This window comes from Xenopus laevis, chromosome 3L (genome assembly GCF_017654675.1).
Source record: "Xenopus laevis strain J_2021 chromosome 3L, Xenopus_laevis_v10.1, whole genome shotgun sequence".
In the NCBI taxonomy this organism is placed as follows: domain Eukaryota; kingdom Metazoa; phylum Chordata; class Amphibia; order Anura; family Pipidae; genus Xenopus; species Xenopus laevis.
The window spans coordinates 74,584,268-74,606,374 of NC_054375.1; positions in this window are offsets into that span (position 1 = coordinate 74,584,268).

The following is a 22,107-nucleotide window of genomic DNA, read 5'->3' on the forward strand; positions in this document are numbered from 1 at the left end:
GCAACTTCGCCGCTCTTCGCCGCTCTTCGCCGCACTTCGCCAGGCGAATTTTCGCCAGCGCTCCGCAAATTCACTAAAATGCAAAGTTGCGCACAGGGGTAGCGTAAGTTTGCGAAGTTGCGCTAGCGTTGTTTCGCTATATAAAGCGAAGTTGCGCTAGCGAAGGCTAATTTGCATACGGCGCGAAATTCAAATTTCAATGGAGGAACACGTATCTGCACTACAAATGCCTAGAAAACCTTCAAATCTGCAAATAAAAATTTTATTTTGCCCTACACATGTGCCCACTGTCTAGGTAAGTTGCCATGAGTCAGGAAAAGTAGGGGGGAGGAAGGGGAGCCCCAAAAAAATTTCGATCTTTTTCAGCCTATCAGCCATCATGTAGAAAACACGCCAGCGTTTTTTGGGACTTAGAAAAAATTTTGACTTTTTTTGAAACAATCCCTATCTACTCTATTGCGCTTCGCCAGGTCTGAGGTGGCGAAGGAAGTCTAGTGTAAAAGGTAGCGTTCGCTACACTGCGCAAGTTAGTGAATTTGCGTAGTTTCGTCGCTAGCGAAAATTCGCCTGGCATAAGGTTGCGAAGTAACACTAGCGAAACTACGCCAGCGTTCGTTAGTGAATTTGCGCAGTAGCGAAAATGCCGAACGCTAGCGAAAAAACGCTAGCGTTCGGCGCTTCGCGCTTAATAGTGAATTTGCCCCATAAAGTCTTCCTAGGCAAACTAGAAGTCCCTCCTCCCAAAGCAAAAGATCACTAAGAGAGATTAGAAAACTTCACTCACTTTCTATTCATATCTATAGTATTTTTAGAACCATATTTCTCAAGTGAACTCTTAACTTTCACCCATTAATAAATATGATTCTAAAAATCCCTTAGGAATAAATAAAAAATAAGTGAAGTTTTCTGTAGTAAACCCTGTTCTCACATTTTGCCAAATCTGCCCCTAAATGTCTCAAATCATCAGTTAACACAAATGACTACTACATTTGGCTAACAGTGAAAGGGTTAATTGTGAATTTTCAGCTCCATGTTTTGATGCTGCATGGGAATAATATCCATAAAAGTGCTTGATGTATCTAAATTAAACACTGGTCCCATACAAGAATTGCTACTCCTTCATATGATATTTTAAATCTCATTATTTAGCATCCATCATTCCAATATAAACACACAATACTTCCCAGCTAGCTGGGCCTGAGTTTCTAACCTTCATCTATCTCTTTCAATAGGAATACTGCTCGTTCTAAGCTTGGCATGTACAGATTACAGGCAGTCATAACATAAATATCATGTACACAAATATGAGTTTAGATAGCAAAGGGGAAGATCTGAACAACATCATCAGATAGGGATATTATTTTTGGCCCCAGATTGTTGCACATTTGAGCCAGGGCAAAATGAAACATGAAAACATTTTGGAGTAGTACAGAGTAATACCCACAACTTTTTCCTATGAGAGTTTGCAGTGAATTATAGTGTTTTTCACTATGCATCAGCCCCCCTGCCCCCCTGCCCCCCTTTTCATTGGCATGGCAAGTCCATTATAAAAACAGAACAGCCAGTACAAATACAGGAACAAACGAAGTCCGAATTCAGCATATTTATAATTGTATGTCAAATGTATAATGTATTCCAAGCTCATATATACTTTTATATGTAATTTGCTGCAATTTGAATCCAGTTTGTTGCCAATAGTTCTAGATCAAGTCAACATTTAAAAAGACTAATTTTTCCCGAGCCATTTGCATGTTCCAGAACTTCTAAAAAAATGCCTGTAAAGTGTTGCTGTGCCCTGAGCTGCTAGATAACTTTTAAGCATACCTCCCAACTGTCCATTTTTTTCTCTGGAAAGCCTGATTTTGACAGAGCAAGCCACAGTCCCAGATTGTTACTGAAATGTCCTGACTATCTCTTTGTTCTTGTGCACTGAAAAGCCAAAAAAAGATACAAAGTTTCCTTAAACTTAATTAAGTAAGAGGCTTTTTGCAGAGAGTGCAGAATATGCGTCAGCTGCACTTTGCAAGATAAGCAAAGATACAATGGTAACTATTTAAGATGAGTAGGTCTTTTGGGGAAACTGTGACTTGCAATTCACCTTCATTAGCAAAATTGTATTAACACTTAAAAACCTGACCCTAAAACCCCCAGAAATGTGTTCAAACTTTCCATAGCCTGCCAAATTGTGTAAAATGGATGTGATATTTAGCTAAGGGCTGCAAATCTTTTTGTCACTCATTCTCTTCTGGAATATCACAGCCAGGCTGCTGGGGATAGGGGCTCTGCGACCTATACTGTTTAACTATCTATGAGTGCCTTAAAGCAGTCGTTCACTTTTAAGCAAACTTTTAGGATGTTATAGAATAGCTAATTCTAACTTTTTCAGCTGGCCTTTTTTTTATAGTTTTTGAATTATTTACCTTCTTCTTCTGACTTTCCAGCTTTCAAATGGGGGTCACTGACAAATGCTCTGTAAGGCTACAAATGTATTGTTATTGCTACTTTCTATTACTTATCTCTCTATTTAGAGCCTCTCCTATTAATATTCCCGTCTCTTATTGAAATCATTGCATGGTTACTAGGGTAATTTGAACTGGAGAGTTGCTGAATAAAAAGTTAAATAACTCAAAAGCCACAAATAATAAAAAAATTAAAAACAAATGGCAAATTGTGCCTGAATTTCACTCTCTACAGTCTACATCTACATCATAAGTTGATGTAAAGGTGAGCAACACATTTAATTGTCTGCAGATCTTAAAAATTTGTACCCCTCCCTTTTTATCATACAGTTGGAGAGTGTGCAGGGATTGCTTTGATGGGGATGCATTCTCAGTTCTTCTTACAAGTCTTTGTAACACACTGGATGCAAAAGGCTGGATGAGTTGCTTCTCTTGCTCATTTACATGCATGAGGCAGGGTGAAATGTGCAAAAAACATAGGGCAAATCACAAGAATTTAAAATTATAATTTCATTTTGTGGTGTTTATACAAATGGCCTGTAGGTGTCACTGTGCACATGAGTTGTGCTGTGCATGCACAATACATTCTATACAGCTTGGGGTGTTAGAGTTGAAGCTTCTTTTTCAACAGTTGAATACGCTCTGTCTCTGTAAGTGTTCTGGATGCAAATGCAACAGTTTTCTATGTATGATCAGCATGGATTTGTGTGAGAACTGTGCCAACGCTATAGTCTGAAGCATCTGTAGTAACCATAGTGGGTAGTGCAGGTTCAAATAAAGCTAGTGCTGGACTGTTCACAATTAGCTGTTTCACTATTTCAAAGCTATGTTGAGCAGTCTCTGACCACACCAGACTTAAAGTTCCACGTATTAGTGCTCTCAGTGGCTCCACAACTGAAGCATAGTTGGGAATAAACTTAGAATACCATGAAGTAAGACCTAAGAAAAGCTTGTAAGGTCTGGAAATCAGATGGAGTAGGTGCTTGTGTAACAGGCATGGTCAGTAATACAGCTAAGCTACTTCTAACGGTTGGCCTAATGGACAGATGGGTGTGAAGTGTCATGCACCCTACACCCACCATTTTATTGTTACGTTCATTTTGATCCAATGATTTTCTTCTTCACTTCCTAATGTGTAGAGGCAGCATGCATTGGCTGACATGGTGCATTGGCAGATGATATTTTCATTATAACATGCCTAATAATTCAACATCCCTGGACCTATATACTATGGATATTAGTTGGCAATGGTGGCCTTCATAAATGTAAAAAATTATGTTAAACTCTGTTTTGTACTATTTGTACACATATGGGCAGATTGAGCACGGAATATTATTATTAGATCTGTCTAATAAGGCTTAATAGAAGAGACTAATCCATAAGCTCTCTTTCAGAGTGCTAACTAGTGAAGACCCCATAAAAGCTACCCAACACAAAGTTAGTAGGAAGATTAAAGTCAGTAGCTTCTCAAAAAACGACTGACTGTCGGATGCAGACTCAGCGTGCAGCATCTGCATCCAACAGTCGTGTAACCCTAACCCAACGCTGCAACACCATCCAACAATGCATTCACTTACCTTATTTCCGTTGCATCCGTCGGATCGCTCCAAAATCGTCCGTGAAGTCCTACCATAAATTGTTCATGTTTTCAACAGCAGATGTTTTTAATTTATAATAATAAAGTGTTTTTTAGATATATATGCATACAATATTGTAGGCTGTATAGATATGTTATCTATGAAGTGTCCAATAGAGGTCGCTATTGTACTGAAAGTTGTCATTTTAATTAATTATATGAGCTTATGATTAAGGGCACTACGCCCCAAACGCGTCTGGCCCAATAACAGCTTGTTGCAATAAATTATTGCTCTTTTAACAGAAATGCTGCCTGTTTTGTGCTTGAGAAGATTGTTAACCCACTGACGCCTACAGGAATATACCAATGCAGAAAAATATAGGATTTACCTTTTGGTGGATACAACCATTCAGTCCTCCACTGAAAGACTGGATCACTAGGGGTGGCAGCACTTTCTGTTCCAACACGACTTTTTAAAGGGAAATGTACAAAAAAAAATTACTATCAAAGGACACAAATTCCATATTTTATGAATCCATGGGGTAAATCACTTTAAACCGTAGATAAACAATATGCCAGATTTTTCAATAAGAAAAGAAATCTCATGATTTATTCTTTAAAAAATGTAATAGAAGCCTATAAGGAAATCTGCAGTTTAATTAGGAGATTTTTCTTTTTGAACTGAATCTGGGCTAGTTTTACAAATACCATTTGCCTTCAAGCATTGGGAAAAAAGAACTTGCAAAAGTAAAGTAATTCTGCATTTTTTTCAATAGTTTATTCCCCAGAGCTGTTGTATAAAATTTAATATATTTGTTAAAATCATTTTTATTTGCATTTCAGAGAGAACATAAGAAATGCTGCCCTTGTCTAAGATAAATTTTGGGGACTTACCTGATGGATATTTTTCATACGGATGATCAAATTTCACTTAATTCACCCTGCCTTTGTAGATTCTGTAGATTTCAGTCTTCAGTTTTGGACAGTCAGTTTTTGTAATATCCCACCAATAGTCTCCTGAGTCATCTAACACAGCTATGAAAAGATGTTTGTATTTTCCCACTCTGCTTGCATTGGTTTCCTCCTGTTTTCTCCTACACTCCAAAACCATACTAACTGGTTTGATTCCTGATAAAACTGTCCATAATATGTGTGTTTGTGATAGGGACCTTACATTGTAAACTTCATTGGGGCAGGGATTAATGTGAATAATGTATAATCCCAAAAAGCACTGCAGAATATGTTGGCACTATAAATAAAGTGTAACAATTATAGGACATTCTATTATGTTCTAAAAGTTAACTTGATGAACTACCACTTTAACCTGAAATATTGTTTCGGCCTATGGACAATACACAGGGGGTTATTTTTCTGGTTGGGCTTTTGGGGGCAAAAACTAAAATTTTTTGAGAAAAAAAAACACTCAAATCGATTATAACCCGATGTTGCAAAAAGCCAGAATCTGAAAATCTACCATCTCAAACCTGTCAAGGTCATGTATAAGTCAATGGAAGATGTCCCGATAAACTGAAATATTTGGGGTTTTAGGGTGATAACCCAAAAAAATCAAGCGATTCGGGACAAAAGTCCAAAAAATTTGTACAATTCGGGGTAATGCTCAGTTTTATTGCGTTTTCCCATATCTGATTTATTCCTGCTATTTTAATGATAAATAACGTAAAATCGTGGATGGGAGTTTGGTCGAGCTTCATTTAATTAAAGAATAGATAAATTTGGATTTTAGTAAATAACTACAGTTACTTTGCTTTATTATGCAAAAAAAAAACCCTCTGGTATTAGATTAACATTAGGCTTTGTATACATTCTCCTATTATCCTAATTTACCCTTCTGTTCTTACTGACCTGTGTCCATTCTAATTTACTGTATTTATATAACTGATTCCTGTATCTCCTTTCAGCTAGCAACCATTATTATTTCTGTTTCCTCTCTAACATAGTTATTGAAAAAAATGCTAACAAAAATTGAGAGTAAGTCCAATCTGAAAGAAAACAGAGGCCTGTATTTATATTATAGTACTTAAGAGAAATATTACAGAATAACACTACAGTAAACTGGAACATAAATCGCTAAGTGTAAAACACGAACTATCGCTCAGATCAGATATGTTTTATTTAACACAAATAATGACTATAATGATAGGTGTATTATAAAAGAATATTATATACAGTGAAACCAAAATGTTACATACCCTGATTTTAAGTTTTTCTGCATTTTAACTGTTTTTGTGTGGCCCCCATCAATTTATAATGCATTTTATTGGGTGTTTTTCCCTGATTTTACATCATGTCTTCCCAGATATTACACCGACATTTGTCCTAATGTTCCCAAAAAATTCCATTGTCCTCTGTATATGTTATTATTAGTGAAATTGAGAGGTTTAACATAATAACCAGATACATATTTTGCAATGGATCTATCTGTAAATAGTCAAGTTCAGTTAGTCTGAACCTCATATAGTGATGCACCAAACACTTTAAATTTTTCGGATTTTCCATTTTCCATGATTTTACACTATTTTTTCCTTGTCCCAAAAAAAAATAAAATGGGGGTTCTACTGTATATTTTTATTAAAAATTGAGTTAGCCATCCTTTATAAGAATTATCCTTCCTTCCAGGAACTGTACCGTTTAAGCCCAAAGGAAACCTAATTTGTAGCCAATACTTCCAGTCTTAAAGATGATACATTGGGGCAAATTTACTAAAGGGCGATATGGCTAACGCTAGAGAAAATTTGCCAGTGTGACGTCATTTTGCCACTTCGCCGATTTACTAATGCTCCCTGGTATAACTTCACTAGCGAAGTAAACAGCCTCTAGCGCTACTTCGCACCCTAACGCCTGGCAAAATTGTGCTCAGGCGAAGGGACGTAACCACGCTAATTCACTAATTTGCGTATTTTACTGAACGTTACCTCTTGCGCCAGACTTGCCTTTGCCACCTCAGACCAGGCGAAGTGCAATAGAGTAGATAGGACTTGCTTCAAAAAAATGTGAAATTATTTTTACTTTTTTAACAGTGATAGGCTGAAAAAGATTGTACAGTTTTTTGGGGGTACCCTCCTTCCCCCCTACATTTCCTAACATATGGCACCTAAACTATACAGTGGGCACATGTATAGGGCAAAATAACAACTCTATTTTATTTTATGAAGGTTTCCCGGGCTTTTGTAGTGTAATGTATTTGCTGCTACATATACGTCCATTGTACTTTAACTTAGTGTAACCTCACCTTTGCTTGACTAATTACAACTAGCGCAACTTCGCTACCTTTCACTTCCATGGGCACAACTTCGGCTTTTAGTGAATTTGAGCAGCCCTGGCGAAACTACGCCTGGCAAAGTGCGGCAAAGCCAAAAGTGGCCACCTTATAGTGGTCCTTATTGTCAGCAAGTACCAACATGTGTCTAAGGTTATTGCCTCTTTTATACTTAAACATTGGTAAAGTGGTACAGTATGATCCCAAAATGGCATCATCCTGCAAGGCATGCCAATGTTTCAGTATCACATGGTTATTAAATCTGCTAGCAGGAGTTTACCTAAATACAAAAAGAGGTCTCTCAAGATGTCCCTGTGTTTAGGGAACATATTTCCACCTTAGCTTTAGCTTCCTCCACCTTGTTACAGGGCAGTTTCATCTGAGGTAATTCTCTGTACCCTGAGTAATTGTGAGAAAAGCAAGGCTTTAAGTAGTGCTGGTGGGTGGAAGCTTTTTGCATGAAGCAGAGTATTGTGATCTTTGCTCTTTCTATAATCTATAAATCTTTGTACTTAATTGAACTTGTTGTTTTTGTACTAACACATTCAAACATGAAATCTCAGTACTAGCCTCCAATGTGAAGTGAAGTGAATCATGCTGTCTCTACTATTCAAATAATCAATTAACTCACAAATAGAAACCTCAACCCCCTGCCAGATGAGACAAGTATCATTGATACAACAAAAGTATACTTTTATTTTATCCGTGATAAAGAAGTTAACTTCAAATTTAAATTAATTTCTCTCCAACACAACACTTAATTAATTTATTCCAAAAAGGCCACTAAGTTGAGATCAGGAAAGTGGGTTTCTAGAACCTCCCCTAGTCTTGTGGGATATTGGTATATAGGCTAGTGGTGTCCATTGTTACCAGGACATCTCCTTCGGATATATCAATAGATTTTAATTTCTTTAAAAATCAAAAAGTGTCTTTGATATAAGATGATGTAAGAGAAACAAACAGGCGCAACATAAAATCTAAATATTGCTCAACAGGTTGAGTTATAGAAATTGTGGCAGAGATGATGGGTCTCCCTGGAGGCTGTACAAGGCTCTTATGGATCTTAGTCAAAAGATATGGGCATGGGTGTCTAGGTGCTTGCATGAATATTAACTCATACAAATTTACATTGTTTATCCCTGCTTCCCTAGCAACAGTAATGATGTCTTTAAGTTCTGTCTGATAACATCATTTAGGATCACTTGTGAGGGGCTCATAACATGTAGTATCTGAGAGTTGTCATAATGCTTCTGCTCTGTAACTCAGAATACGCCATAACTACAATCCCCCCTCCACACACACACACACACTTTTGTCTGCTAGTTTGATAATATGACTGGTGTCCTGGCTCAATTTTCATATTGTCCTTCTCCCTGCCACAGAAAAATATCTTTCATATTTATGTCTCTTTAATATTGTTAACGAAGGTACTCACAGGTTTGTCATTAAACAAACATAGATTTCAACTTTAGTTGATCGGTCATAGCTGTTTGCTGGTAGTCTGGAGTTGCAGTGGAATCACCTGCAAATATCTAATCATGCATAACTGGCTTACATAGGTAATAGTCAGTGATAGACAGAGCCATTGACTCAGTGCTAAAGGAGCTGATTTTTCAGTTGTTTAGGGATGCTCGGTGTAGTATTTTAACACAGAGAACAATTAGCCCGAAGGCTAGCCCAAAATAACAATGTAATATTTAATAAAATATGTACTGCATTATTGTGTCACAGCTATGTTAACTTGCTTGGAGTAAGCTATTTACATGTCTCTCTAAAACATGTCTCTTAATTTAACTGATTGCCCTCCCCCCACCTAGAAACTGATCCATAAGAGAGGATTACATTTTTATTAACGTCAAAAAAAAAAGGGTAAGGAGCAGCATACTAAGAGAGCTTAGTTCAGTTTTAGACCAGCCCTTATTTCTGATTTTCTCAGATTCACTGTCATCTGGTATGGTGCCTATGGATTGGAGAAAAGCTGATGTTATTCCAATATTTAAAAAGGGATTACGATCTCAGCCTGGCAATTATAGGCCAGTAAGCTTGACATCTGTGGTGGGCAAATTATTTGAAGGCTTGTTAAGGGATCACATACAAAATTTTGTCCTAATGAATGGCATTATGAGCAACAATCAGCATGGCTTTATGAAGGATAGGTCATGTCAGACGAATTTGATTGCATTTTATGATGTGGTAAGTAAGATTCTGGATAGTGGGGGGGCAGTAGATGTGATCTATTTGGATTTTGCCAAAGCGTTTGATACTGTGCCCCACAAACGACTGCTTTCTAAACTAAGGTCTGTTGGGCTTAATGAAGTCGTTTGCACATGGATAGGAAACTGGCTACAGGATCGGGTACAGAGGGTGGTTGTTAATGGGACATTCTCTACTTGGAGTAAGGTTCTTAGTGGGGTCCCCCAGGGCTCAGTATTGGGTCCACTTTTATTTAACTTGTTCATTAATGACTTAGGGGAGGGTGTTGTAAGTAATGTATCAGTGTTTGCAGATGACACAAAATTATCCAGCCCAATTAATTCCATCCAGGATGTGGCATCCTTGCAACAGGATCTTGACAAACTGGCAATCTGGGCAGCTAAGTGGCAAATGAGATTCAATGTTGATAAATGTAAAGTCATGCACCTGGGATGTAAAAATATCCAGGCCACTTATACCCTTAATGGGACTGCACTAGGCAAATCCATTATGGAAAAGGACCTTGGAGTCCTTGTAGATGATAAACTTGGCTGTAGCAAGCAATGCCAGTCAGCAGCATCAAGGGCAAATAAGGTCTTGAGCTGTATTAAAAGGGGCATAGAGTCACGGGAGGAGGGGGTCATTCTTCCACTGTATAGAGCACTTGTAAGGCCCCATCTAGAATATGCCGTACAGTTTTGGTCTCCATCACTCAAACAGGACATTATTGTATTAGAGAGGGTACAGAGAAGGGCAACTAAGCTGGTAAAAGGTATTGAAAATCTTAGCTATGAGGAAAGACTGGCCAAATTGGGGATGTTCACGCTGGAGAAGAGGCGCTTAAGGGGTGATATGATGACTATGTATAAATATATAAGGGGATCATATAACAATCTCTCTAATGCTTTATTTACCAGTAGGTCTTTCCAGCTGACACGAGGTCACCCATTCCGATTAGAAGAAAAGAGGTTCCGCCTAAATATTTGGAAGGGGTTTTTTACAGTGAGAGCTGTGAAGATGTGGAATTCTCTCCCTGAATCAGTTGTACAGGCTGATACATTAGATAGCTTTAAGAAGGGGTTGGATGGCTTTTTAGCAGGTAAGGGAATACAGGGTTATGGGAAATAGCTCATAGTCCAAGTTGATCCAGGGACTAGTCCGATTGCCATTTTGGAGTCAGGAAGGAATTTTTCCCCCTCTAAGGCAAATTGGAGAGGCTTCAGATGGGTTTTTTGCCTTCCTCTGGATCAACTGGCAGATAGGTAGTTAATAAACAAAAAAAAAAAAAAAAGGTTGAACTCGATGGACATGTGTCTTTTTTCAACCTTACTTACTATGTTACTATGTTACTATGTTACTAGAAGAGAAAGGACTGTGTTCACCTACCACAATAATAGTTTGATGTGCTTGTTTCAGCCAGTCATTTAACGGCATGGTCACTCGGGTATGTCACACAGGAAGTTTGCCAATCAGTGTTTCGGTGCGCTTACGAAAATTATTTCTGGGGGCCACAACTGCTTTCCATATGCTTATACATATGCTTATACGGTACATAGTGCAAAGTGTGGGGATAACAGTCCTTATGATGCAAGGACTTGAGATACAACATCTACTCCAGTTTGCAGTGCTACCTAGCTAATGTTGTGCTGCATTCATACACTCCGGAAACAAAATAAAACCCTAGTCCTACAGATTTTTCAGTGTGCCACAAGGGCCACACGCATTCCACAACAGCTACTAGAATGTATGTGTCTCTCCATCTCCCTCTCACCCTAACCCCCTTCTCTCTCGCACAGGACCCAGTTTCACATCCCCAGACCTCAAAGGAATAATTCTTCCCAGTACCATAGCCCTTTGTCTCTCAGCTCCAATACAGACAAATGCATTCAGCCAAGACTCAATGTATCTGCCTTTTCAGGGTTTCCTAGTTAACTTTATCAATCTCATAGTTTTTTCTTCCTAAGAACAGCTTGCAACTTTCTCACTCACAATTGTCCCTTTCAGAACTGAGGTAATGCCCTCCCTTCAACCACCTCTTTCTTAGTCCCTTAGATTTACAACTTACCAGTCACGTGGTTGCAATTTCCTATAGCAACTACTTAGTATTCTGTTCTTCTGGCTTCTCTGTCAGCTAATATGTGTTTCAGCCTGTGGTGACGTGTTTTTAATTTGTAACAACACACAATACAGCATCTTTGGTCTGAAACGCACCAGCACTAGGGCAGGCAGGTGTTTGCATTCAATTGAATGTGAGCAGACAGGTGGTTTGGGTAATTGTCAGTCCGTTGAAGTACATAGGAAATGCCCAGAATGCCATCAGCCTTTGCCTCTGAAATATGCTGGCAGAGGAATAACATTTCAAACAATTATTCAGTAAAACAGATTTGGCATATCCTTTCCTTGTGTGGAGCGCAGCTTTAGTGTAATCTATAAGTGTAAACAAAAGGATAATTTTCTCCAAATTAATCCACCCAAATGCACATATTACAGTCCAGCTTCTTCATGGAAATATTTGTACTAACGCCACAAGAGTAGCTTTCTTCGTATTCAGGTTTGGAGCAGGATGAATCCCAAACACTATTGTTTAGTATGACTCTGACATATGGTTCATTTATAAATTAAAATTTGTGTATATAAGTATTTATATTGATAATACTGCCTTCCTGGGAACTGTTTGCATTTTGACAATTGCAAATTGTATATGAAAGTAAATGATGATATTAAATACATGTGCAGCGGTTGTTTTTATACATTGATAGGGACTTCATCTGGCTAAGTGTGCTGTTGACTTTACCATTCCCTACATTTTTTTTTCTTTTGGAATGAATAAATAAACCTGTGTTTCTATTTACATTCTCAGTTGTGTTTAGCTCCTTAAAAGGGTTTTCTTGCTCTCTATCTCTTAGGAGGTCTATCCCTTTTTATAAACCTAGAAGTATCCTGGCTGTGCCTTCCAAATAAGAAGCCCTCCCCATGGCTTTACTATTTGAAGGCTAAGAAAAGTGCTAAAAAAAACAGTAATACAGTTAATATAATTTAAAAAACATCATATACAATATACAGTGAATAGTATAAAGACCGAACCAAATCCGGATCCTAATTTGCATATGCAAATTAAGGGTGGGAACGGGAAAACATTTTTTACTTCCTTGTTTTGTCACAAAATGTCAGACGATTTCCCTCTCGCCCCTAATTTGTATATGCAAATTATCATTCGGATTCAGTTCAGATGGGCAGAAGGATTCCTCTGAATCCGAATCCTGTTGAAAAAGGCAGAATCCCGAACCGAATCCTGGATTCGTGCATCCCTAATTATATACATATAGTTTTAACAACAGAACAAACAGCATTCACACAACAAACAAAATCACTTTTTTAAAAAAAATTGTTCAGGAGAGACCTTTAGTTTAAAACATAACCCAGTCATTTAAACCCTTCACAAGCATTTGGAACTATAAAACATCCCTCTCACTTCTCATATAAATCAAATGTATGCACTGCAACAATATAGTCATATTAAATCTGTAAGAGTAAACAAGTTATAGGTATAAAATAAATAGCTTTAAATTAGTGTAGTAAATAAGATCATGAGATCATTTTTAAATATTTAAACCACAGTCAACTTTACATCTCATTTGACAAGCCTGGAGGATACTTTGTGACCTCTCTCTCTCTGATGCCTGTAACTGATATAATTAGAAATAATGAGAAATGTCATCTGGATTATTAACAGTTTGCTACACATTCTTTCAGTGACTCTGTGCTAGTCAATGGAATCCTACCAAATATTATTATCTGCCAACCAGTCAATACATCCATTTGATGATACAAAATGCAGGTTGTTGCCCCTTTGCAGAGTGATTTGACTAGATCAGAAAACTGGGCAGCGGGGCGTGGTCTGGATGGAGACTGAGTAGGTCGCACACGAGCTGAGCTCCGCATCTGAGGGCCATAAAACTGCGCATATCCTGCCACACTGAGACTCAGGACCTTTCTCTGGAACCGGGTAGCTGTCGCAAGCCACTGCTGGTACTGCCGGGCCGGATGGGCCGGACCAGAACCGCCACAAAGAAAGGCAAGAAACACCAGGCCGCGATGTCCCAAGATGGCGCTGAGGCAAGTACAGCGCGCACTGCCATGGCGTCACCCGCGAGTGTCGGGGATTCGGCAGCTCGCAAACTTGAACAATATGCCAGGTCCCCCTTACCCCAGCGCTCACCTAGGGGGGGGTCTCCTGCGCCCACTGTCTCCCCAGCTCACCTAAATGGCCATGGGGCCCCAGCCATGCTGCCAGGCCCGCAGCACCAGGCCTCACCTCCTGAGCCTACCTTGTCTGAAGTGCTCAACGCCATTACCTCCAACCACGCAGCTCTCATCCACAGCATTGATGAGCTCAAGACGGACTTTGCAATCCTTAAGCAGGATGTTCACAAGATAAGGGAGAGGACTGGAGAGGCAGAACGCAGAATAGGTGAGCTGGAGGATACTGTCAATCCCTTGCCAGGCCGCTTGGGCGCGGCTGAGAGACAGATACAGGCCCTGGAAGCCAAAGCGGATGATATGGAAAACCGCCTACGCCGCAATAATATACGTATACTTGGCATCCCGGAAAGAGCTGAGGGTACTGCCACGGAGCACTTTGTGGAGCAATGGCTGGTGACTACTTTTGGCAAACCAGCGTTCTCTCCTGCATTCACTGTGGAACGGGCGCACAGGATTCCTGGCAAACCTCCTCCACCTGGGGCACCACCTAGGCCCTTGATTGCCCGTCTACTTAATTACAAGGATAGGGATGCGGCCCTTGCTGAAGCACGGAAAATGGGCGATATCAGATTTGAAAACCAGAGGATATCTGTCTACCCTGATTTTTCGACCGAAGTGCGTAAGCTGAGGGCGAGATTTACGGAGGCCAAGCAACAACTACGACAACGGAATCTTCCGTATGCCATGCTGTACCCAGCCCGCCTGAGAGTCACCGACGACGGGAAAGCACACTTCTTTACGTCCCCAGAGGACGCAATCTCCTGGCTTGAACGGAGACCTCGAAGGTCACCTGAACGGAGATAATGTTGTCACTTGATGGCCTCCGCTTCACCCTGAGGGGCTCCCATCTCATGTCACTGCCGCACCATTGTTGCACCCTTACAGTTTTATTCCCACTATGGACAGGCTGGCGACTTTCTGTTCTTCACACTGCGGGACTGGCAAGTATGACCCGGTTGTGACTATTTTTATGCCTTACTGGTGTGTATTTACCACTGTTGTCTTCGCCCTCAGAGCGGCAGCTCAAGGTCCTGGACTATCTAGGCTTGCACGTCAGGCTTTGAAGGACACTAACCCCCGAGTTATAATTAACGGTTACTGATATGGGAGTAAACCCACTCAAGGTTGATTGTTTATTGGAGTGGGTGGGGTGGGATGGAAGGGACAAATGTTTTGTGTTTGTTTTTAATGCAGTGTCTCTTATGTACATACTTGCCATGTGTCTACGACTAAGAGTGGTAATAGTTCCCAGCAGCCGCACTATTGTTCTGACTAGTCATGGCTATGGTTAAGGTGCTCTCCTGGAATGTGAGGGGCCTTGGGAATGCGATTAAGAGGAGACTAGTATTTGACTTTATAAAAACTGTTAAGCCACAGATAATTATGCTACAGGAGACCCATTTGATAGGTAGTAAGGTGCTTGCCCTTAAAAGACCCTGGATTGGCTCGATGTATCATTCCTTGCATACTAGCTACTCCAGAGGTGTATCAACTCTGATTTGCAAATCATGCCCCTTCACGGTCCACAAAACTATGTCTGATGACGACGGTAGATTTGTTATTGTTCATGGCACGCTGGGCGGGAAGCTACTCACTCTGGTCAATGTTTATCTCCCACCTCCATTCCATGATGACACTTTATATACGGTTATGGTTAAAGTCCTTTCTCTTCCCTTGGCGCCCATCCTACTTATGGGAGATTTTAATGCACTAATGGATGCAAGTCTGGATAAACACCGGGCACCAAAAGTCACCACTCACGCTTTTGTCAAATGGGTCTCCTCATATGGTTTGGTTGATTTGTGGAGAGTACGCAATCCGGGTCTGCAACAGTATACTTGTTACTCCGCAGGTCACAATGCCTTATCCAGAATTGATCTAGCGCTGGGCTGCGGAGGTATCAATAGGATGACACAGTCTGTTGAGATTTTGACTAGGGGTATATCGGACCATTCCCCCCGTGCTAATCACCCTGGTAACCTCACCCACACCCGCTGACAGAGTTTGGAGGCTGAGCCCGTATTGGGCCAAACACCAACATTTGGTGGAACATATTAAGAGCAGTATAGATGCATTTCTGTCCTCCAACCAAGGGGAAATACCATTAGAAGTCACCTGGGATGCGCTTAAGGCGTTTATTAGAGGGGAATTTATCAGTCATATCACGGCACACAACCGGTCCACGGTAACTGATATCGCCCACAAAACTCAGCAGGTGGTGGAGGCTGAAGCCAAATATGTGTCGGAGCCCATTGACGTACACCAGAGGGAATGGCACCGGTGCCAAGAGTTGCTTAATTTGACTCAACTGGAACTTACCAAAAAGCATTGGCTCTTTCAAAGAGCAAACATATTTGAACATGGAGATAAAATGGGTAAGCTTTTAGCGCTGCTCTCCAGGGACGATACGGCGAGTATCGCTATACCGGTTATCAAACTGCCTACTGGGGACCTCACCTCATCCCCTGTGGAAATTAACCAGGCATTTACTAGTTTTTATATTGATCTATATACCTCTAAACTTAGGGTCACCCCTGCTGCCATACAAACGTATTTAGATTCTATACCGATCCCGGCGCTCTCAGAACAAGCCTCTCATAAATTAGCACTAGACATTACGCCGGCTGAGGTAGAATTAGCTATTGGGGCTCTTCCTGCGGGGAAGACTCCGGGTTTGGATGGTCTGCCTGGGGAGTGGTACAAGCAGCATGCGGGGAGCTTGGCACCTTTGCTGGCCCATCTATATAATGGCATAATTCAGGGTAACCCGCTCCCGCAGTCCATGAGGGAAACGTTGATAATTCTTTTGCCGAAGGATGGGAAGGACCCGCTCATGTGTGCCTCGTACAGGCCGATTTCCCTTATTAATGTGGATGCAAAAATTTTAGCGAAGGTCCTCGCCACTAGGTTGGCTGAGTCAATTGAGGAAATTATCTCCCCTGATCAAACTGGGTTTATGCCTGGGAGATCTACAGACACGAATATACGGAGACTGTTTACGAACCTCTCCATTACTCACGACAACCCTGGCAGCAGGGGAGTTGTCTCTCTTGATAATGAAAAAGCTTTCGATTCCGTTGAGTGGGACTATTTGTGGGCCACGATGAAGAGAATGGGGATCCATCAAAAATACATTACCTGGGTTCGGGCTCTTTATTTCCTCCCACATGCCAAGGTTAGGACTAACTCTACACTCTCTCGGCTGTTCCCAATTGGCAGGGGCACACGGCAGGGGTGCCCGCTGTCGCCGCTGCTGTTTGCCCTGGCCATGGAGCCACTAGCCTGTCGCATAAAAGCAGCACAAGAAGTGCAGGGGCTCAGACTGGGTAACATGACGGAGCTTATCTCCTTGTATGCTGACGATACCCTCCTTTACTTGGCAGACCCAAATAGATCGTTGGCAGCTGCACTTAGTATTATCAATGACCACACTACCTTTCTGGCCTAAAAATCAATTGGTCGAAGTCTGTCCTCTTCCCAATAGACCCACTGCCCTCTAGCTCTCCGGCCCAGGTTCACGAACTACGATGGGTTACCACTTTTAAATACTTGGGAATATGGGTCCACTCGGATATCAATAAATTTACTGACCTGAATGTTAACCCTATCTTACACTACCTAGAAGGCAAGTCAGAGAAATGGAGACGACTGCCTTTGTCGTTAATTGGTAGGGTGAACCTATTTAAAATGATAGTCCTTCCCAAGCTCACCTATGCCTTCCGCCAATCCCCTATACCGATCCCTCTCTCAACTTTCCGTAGACTTAATGGCCTCATGTTGTCACTGTTCTGGAATGGGGAGCAGCCTAGGATCTCTCTTCGGACGCTACAGTTGCCAACTACGAGGGGGGGTCTGGCTGCTCCACATCCCTATATGTATTACCTGGCCTCCCAATTGGCAATAGCGTGGAGATGGACCTCCCCCACGTTGACCAATGCAGCTACTCTACTTGAAGCTCAAATACTGGGCTCCCTAGAGGACTTAAAAAACCTCCTATACAGGGGCACATCTTCCACTCAGCTAGCCACCCCATTGATGAAAACGGTTGTTAAAGCATGGCGGGTGGTTATGAAGTACTTCCCCAGGCCCTCGCCGCACTGCTCGCAGTACGCGCCTCTCTGGGGTAATCCTAACTTGAAACAATTCACCACTATTCCAGATCCTCATTTATGGGCACGGTATGAGGTCAGATACCTTTTTGACATAATGCCAGAGGGCACGCTACTCTCACTCCAGGAACTGATCCATACCTTCTCTCTGCCGCCTGCGATGTCTTTCAGGTATATGCAACTGCGCCATGCTGCTGAGGCTCAATTTGGTGGCCTAACAGTGGATGTTACCCCTGGGGCTATAGAAAGTCTAGTGCACACAGTGGGCCTGGGGAAGGTGCTGTCTCTATTTTATGCCCGACTGATGCTTGCTAGTAGCACGTACTTGCCTAAATTGCTTGAAAAATGGCAGCGCGATATCCCACAGCTTACCGGTGAACAGTGGGAAGATATTCTAGAAACAACAATGGAGGGGGTCATTAGCAGTCGGGATAGATTAACCCAACTTAAATACCTGCACCGTATTTATTTTACCCCACAACGACTGCACAAGATTAATCCTAGCATAAGTCAGGAATGTCCTAGGTGCCAATACTCCCCAGCAGATTTTCTGCACTTAGTGTGGACTTGCCCAAGGTCTCAACGATTTTGGGGAAAGGTGGCAGAATGTATACACGATCGAACGGGAATGTCTCTCCCGCTTGACCCCATGGTCATGTTACTTAATCAGGTGGAAGAGGTGTCACCCAAACGTGGTCAGAGAACATTGGTCACTTTACTGTGCATGTATGCAAAAAAGACGATAGCCATACATTGGAAATCGGACAGGGGCCCCAAAATTCTCCACTTGGGAGAACCTGATCGAAAAAGCGATTCCTTATTACAGATTAACGTACCTTCGGAGGGGCTGCCCCCAGAAAATTCGACAACATATGGGCGGTATGGTTGGACCTGGAAGGAGCCCAAGACTCCTGCTAAGGGGTATGTGTCTTATACTGCATGGTGTACCACTATTATTGGTCTAGAATATGTATGTAGTACTTGTAAATAACTGACACTGCAAAGGTTGATTTGTTTCTGTTTATTGCTGGCATTTCATATTACATTGTTCATTGTACAACGTATACTGATCAGTGATATGCTGTTAAAGTGTGTACATTTGAATCTGAATAAACACGTATTGTTAAAAAAAAAAAAAGAAAACTGGGCAGCAAACTGGAAAATAAGGTTCAATGTTGATAAATGCAAGGTTATGCACTTTGGCAGAAATTAAATAAATACAAGTTATACAATAAATAACAGTGTGTTAAAAGTTTCCTTAATTGAAAAGGGTCTAGGGGTTTTTGTAGGTCATAAGTTGTCAATTTCTAGGCAGTGTCATTCTGTTTTTAATAAAGCAAAAAGGGCATTAAAAAAGGGCATCAACTCAAGGGATGAAAACATAATTTTGCCTCTTTATAGGTCCCTGGTAAAGCCTTGCCTGGAGTATGCATTGCAGTTTTGGACTCCAGTCCTTAACAGGGATATAAATGACGTGGAGAGAGTGCAGAGATGTGCAACTAAACTGGTTAGAGGGATGGAAGACTTAAATTATGAGGGTATATTGTCACAGTTGGGGTTGTTTTCTCTGGAGAAAGACACTCTGCAAAGGGATATGGTTACTCTTACATAAGTACATTAGAGTAGGTTATAGACCGCTAGTGGGAGATCTGTTTTTCCATAAAATGGATCATTGGACCAGAGGCCACCCCTTTAGACTAGAGAAAAATAACTTCTATTTGAAGCAGTGTGGGTGGTTCTTCACATTGAGAACAGTGAGGTTGTGGAATGCACTGCCGGGTGATATTGTGATGGCTGATTCTGTTAACACATTTAAGAGGGGCTTGAATGATTTCTTGGACAAGCATAATATCCAAGGCTATAGTGATACTAAAATCTACAATACATATAGATATTGGTATATATAGTTTCAGTGGGTGTGTGTAGGTATGTGTGCTGGGATTCCTTTGGAGGGGTTGAACTTGATAGATTTTGGTCTTTTATTCAACCCAACTCTGCTATCTAACTATGTTGGCACTTTATAAATATGCGTTATTAATAATAACCTTGCTGCCCAAGTGACAGTTTTGGGACATTTTGCTGACTACACAGTTGGATGTTAAGTTTTATAACAAATCTAAAGGTTGACACAAAGTGCATTTTTATAAAGGTGTACATGTTTTATACGCCTAAAAAATGGTGTAAAATGTATGAGTGTTTATAAAGCTGCATTGTTGTCCTTATGTGTAAAATAACATGCATAATTCAATTACAAAGAGCTGATTGTGATACTTATAAAAGTGTGCATTTTTTATACTAAAGGTTGCCATACACAAGCTGCTGATACAGTAAATGTTGCTGACTTGGCCTGCCCGTTGAATATCTGCTACAAATATTCGTCATATAGCTTGCTTTACAGCTAAAATTATGCCATTATTTGGCATAACTCACTTAAGTCAATTATAAAAATATAAGCCACAAAGAAATTTTGCTGTGACTGTTGGGGGCAAATTTACTTTTGGTCGAATATCGAGGGTTAATTAACCCTCGATATTCGACTGCCGAATGGAAATCCTTCGAAGTCGAAGGATTTACCGCAAATAGTTTGATCGAGCGATGGAACGAAAAATCGAACGATGGAATTCGATTCGAAGGATTTTAATCCATCGTTCGAACGATCTTTCTTCGACTAAAAAATACCTAGAAAGCCTATGGGGACCTTCCCCTTAGGCTAACATTGACTTTGGTAGGTTTTAGGTGGCGAACTAGGGGTGTGAAAGGTTTTTTTTAAAGAGACAGTACTTCGACTATCGAATGGTCGAATAGTCGAACGATTTTTAGTTCGAATCGTTCGATTCGACGTCATAGTCGATGGTCGAAGTAGCCAATTCGATGGTCGAAGTAGCCAAAAAACCATTTGAAATTCGAAGTTTTTTTTATTCTATTCCTTCACTCGAACTAAGTAAATGTGTAGAAAGTGCTCAATACCAGTTTTAATGTAGATTTTGTAAACTCAAACTCCTCTTTCTAAAGCTATGTATACAACACAGCTTTAGAAATAGACATTTTTCTCCAGTTTTCATTGGTAACCACACTGGTGCATGTTAGTAAATTTTTAATTTTAAAAGACAACACTCAGTCCCAGAAATGTCAGTCCTCCTCCTTGTTCTTATTGATTCTGCTGTGAGAACAAGCTGTTTTATTATTAATACAAAGCAGAAAAAACATACATTTATTTTGATGCAAAATTATAGAATCTATATCACTAGAACTGTAGAGTGGCCCTACAGAGACAAGTCAGGTAAAGTGAAGTCTACATTGCTGGCAAGGAAAAGGTTTTTCCTTTTAAAGAATTAGCTACCTACTTCTTCATGTTGTCTACTAATACTACTGATTTAATTGCTTGGCCACCTACTGCTTCATGTCATCTACTATCACTGCTTCATCTAATTATAATAATGCCAAGAACTAATTATTCATCTAAATGATTAAACAATCTCGGATAGTAAATACTTAATTGGATTTGATTGCTCTGAAAAGAAAATCTTGTTGGCACACAACCCCACCAGCACATGAGGGAGGAAATTGGCTAGCATGAATTGACAGGGGTCTCACTTTTTGCATGCTGTTCAACTGTCAGCTTGCAGAAGAAAATATACTAAACTGCAGCAAATTACTTAATTATGTTTTTCTTATACTTTTTGCATTATAAGTGAGCTTCCTTGAAGTATCTCAGTAACTCACTCCTGCTGCAAATCTCATAAAGATCCAGGCCCACAAGTATCCACATTTAAATTACTAAAAACTAGCCAGCCCAAAAATGTGCAGTCCCATCATAAGAGCAATCGGGCATATATTTTTGCTATCCACGTGGGGCCCTAATGTACTTATACACAGCTAGTCATCCCACAGAAATATCAGCTACAACTAGACAGCAGGTTTCATGTTGAAGTTGTATTTTAAAATAAATGCTGCAGCTGCAAAATCAATATAATGCACATTTTCATTCTGCTTTCTCACTGAATTAACATTAAACAAAATATTTTCTGTACTCAGCAATATTACTGACAGTCTGGTCTGGACTGAAAATTAAAATAGGCCCTGGCATTTTAGGTACACAGCGGCCCAAACAGCCCCCACCAGCCCACTAAATAGTGACTTTCTCTAGCACCTAATAGCAGCCCCTCTGACATTTGCCAGTCTGGGCCTGCTGACAGTTAGCCTTCAATAGTTTATATCAGCTTGCTATAT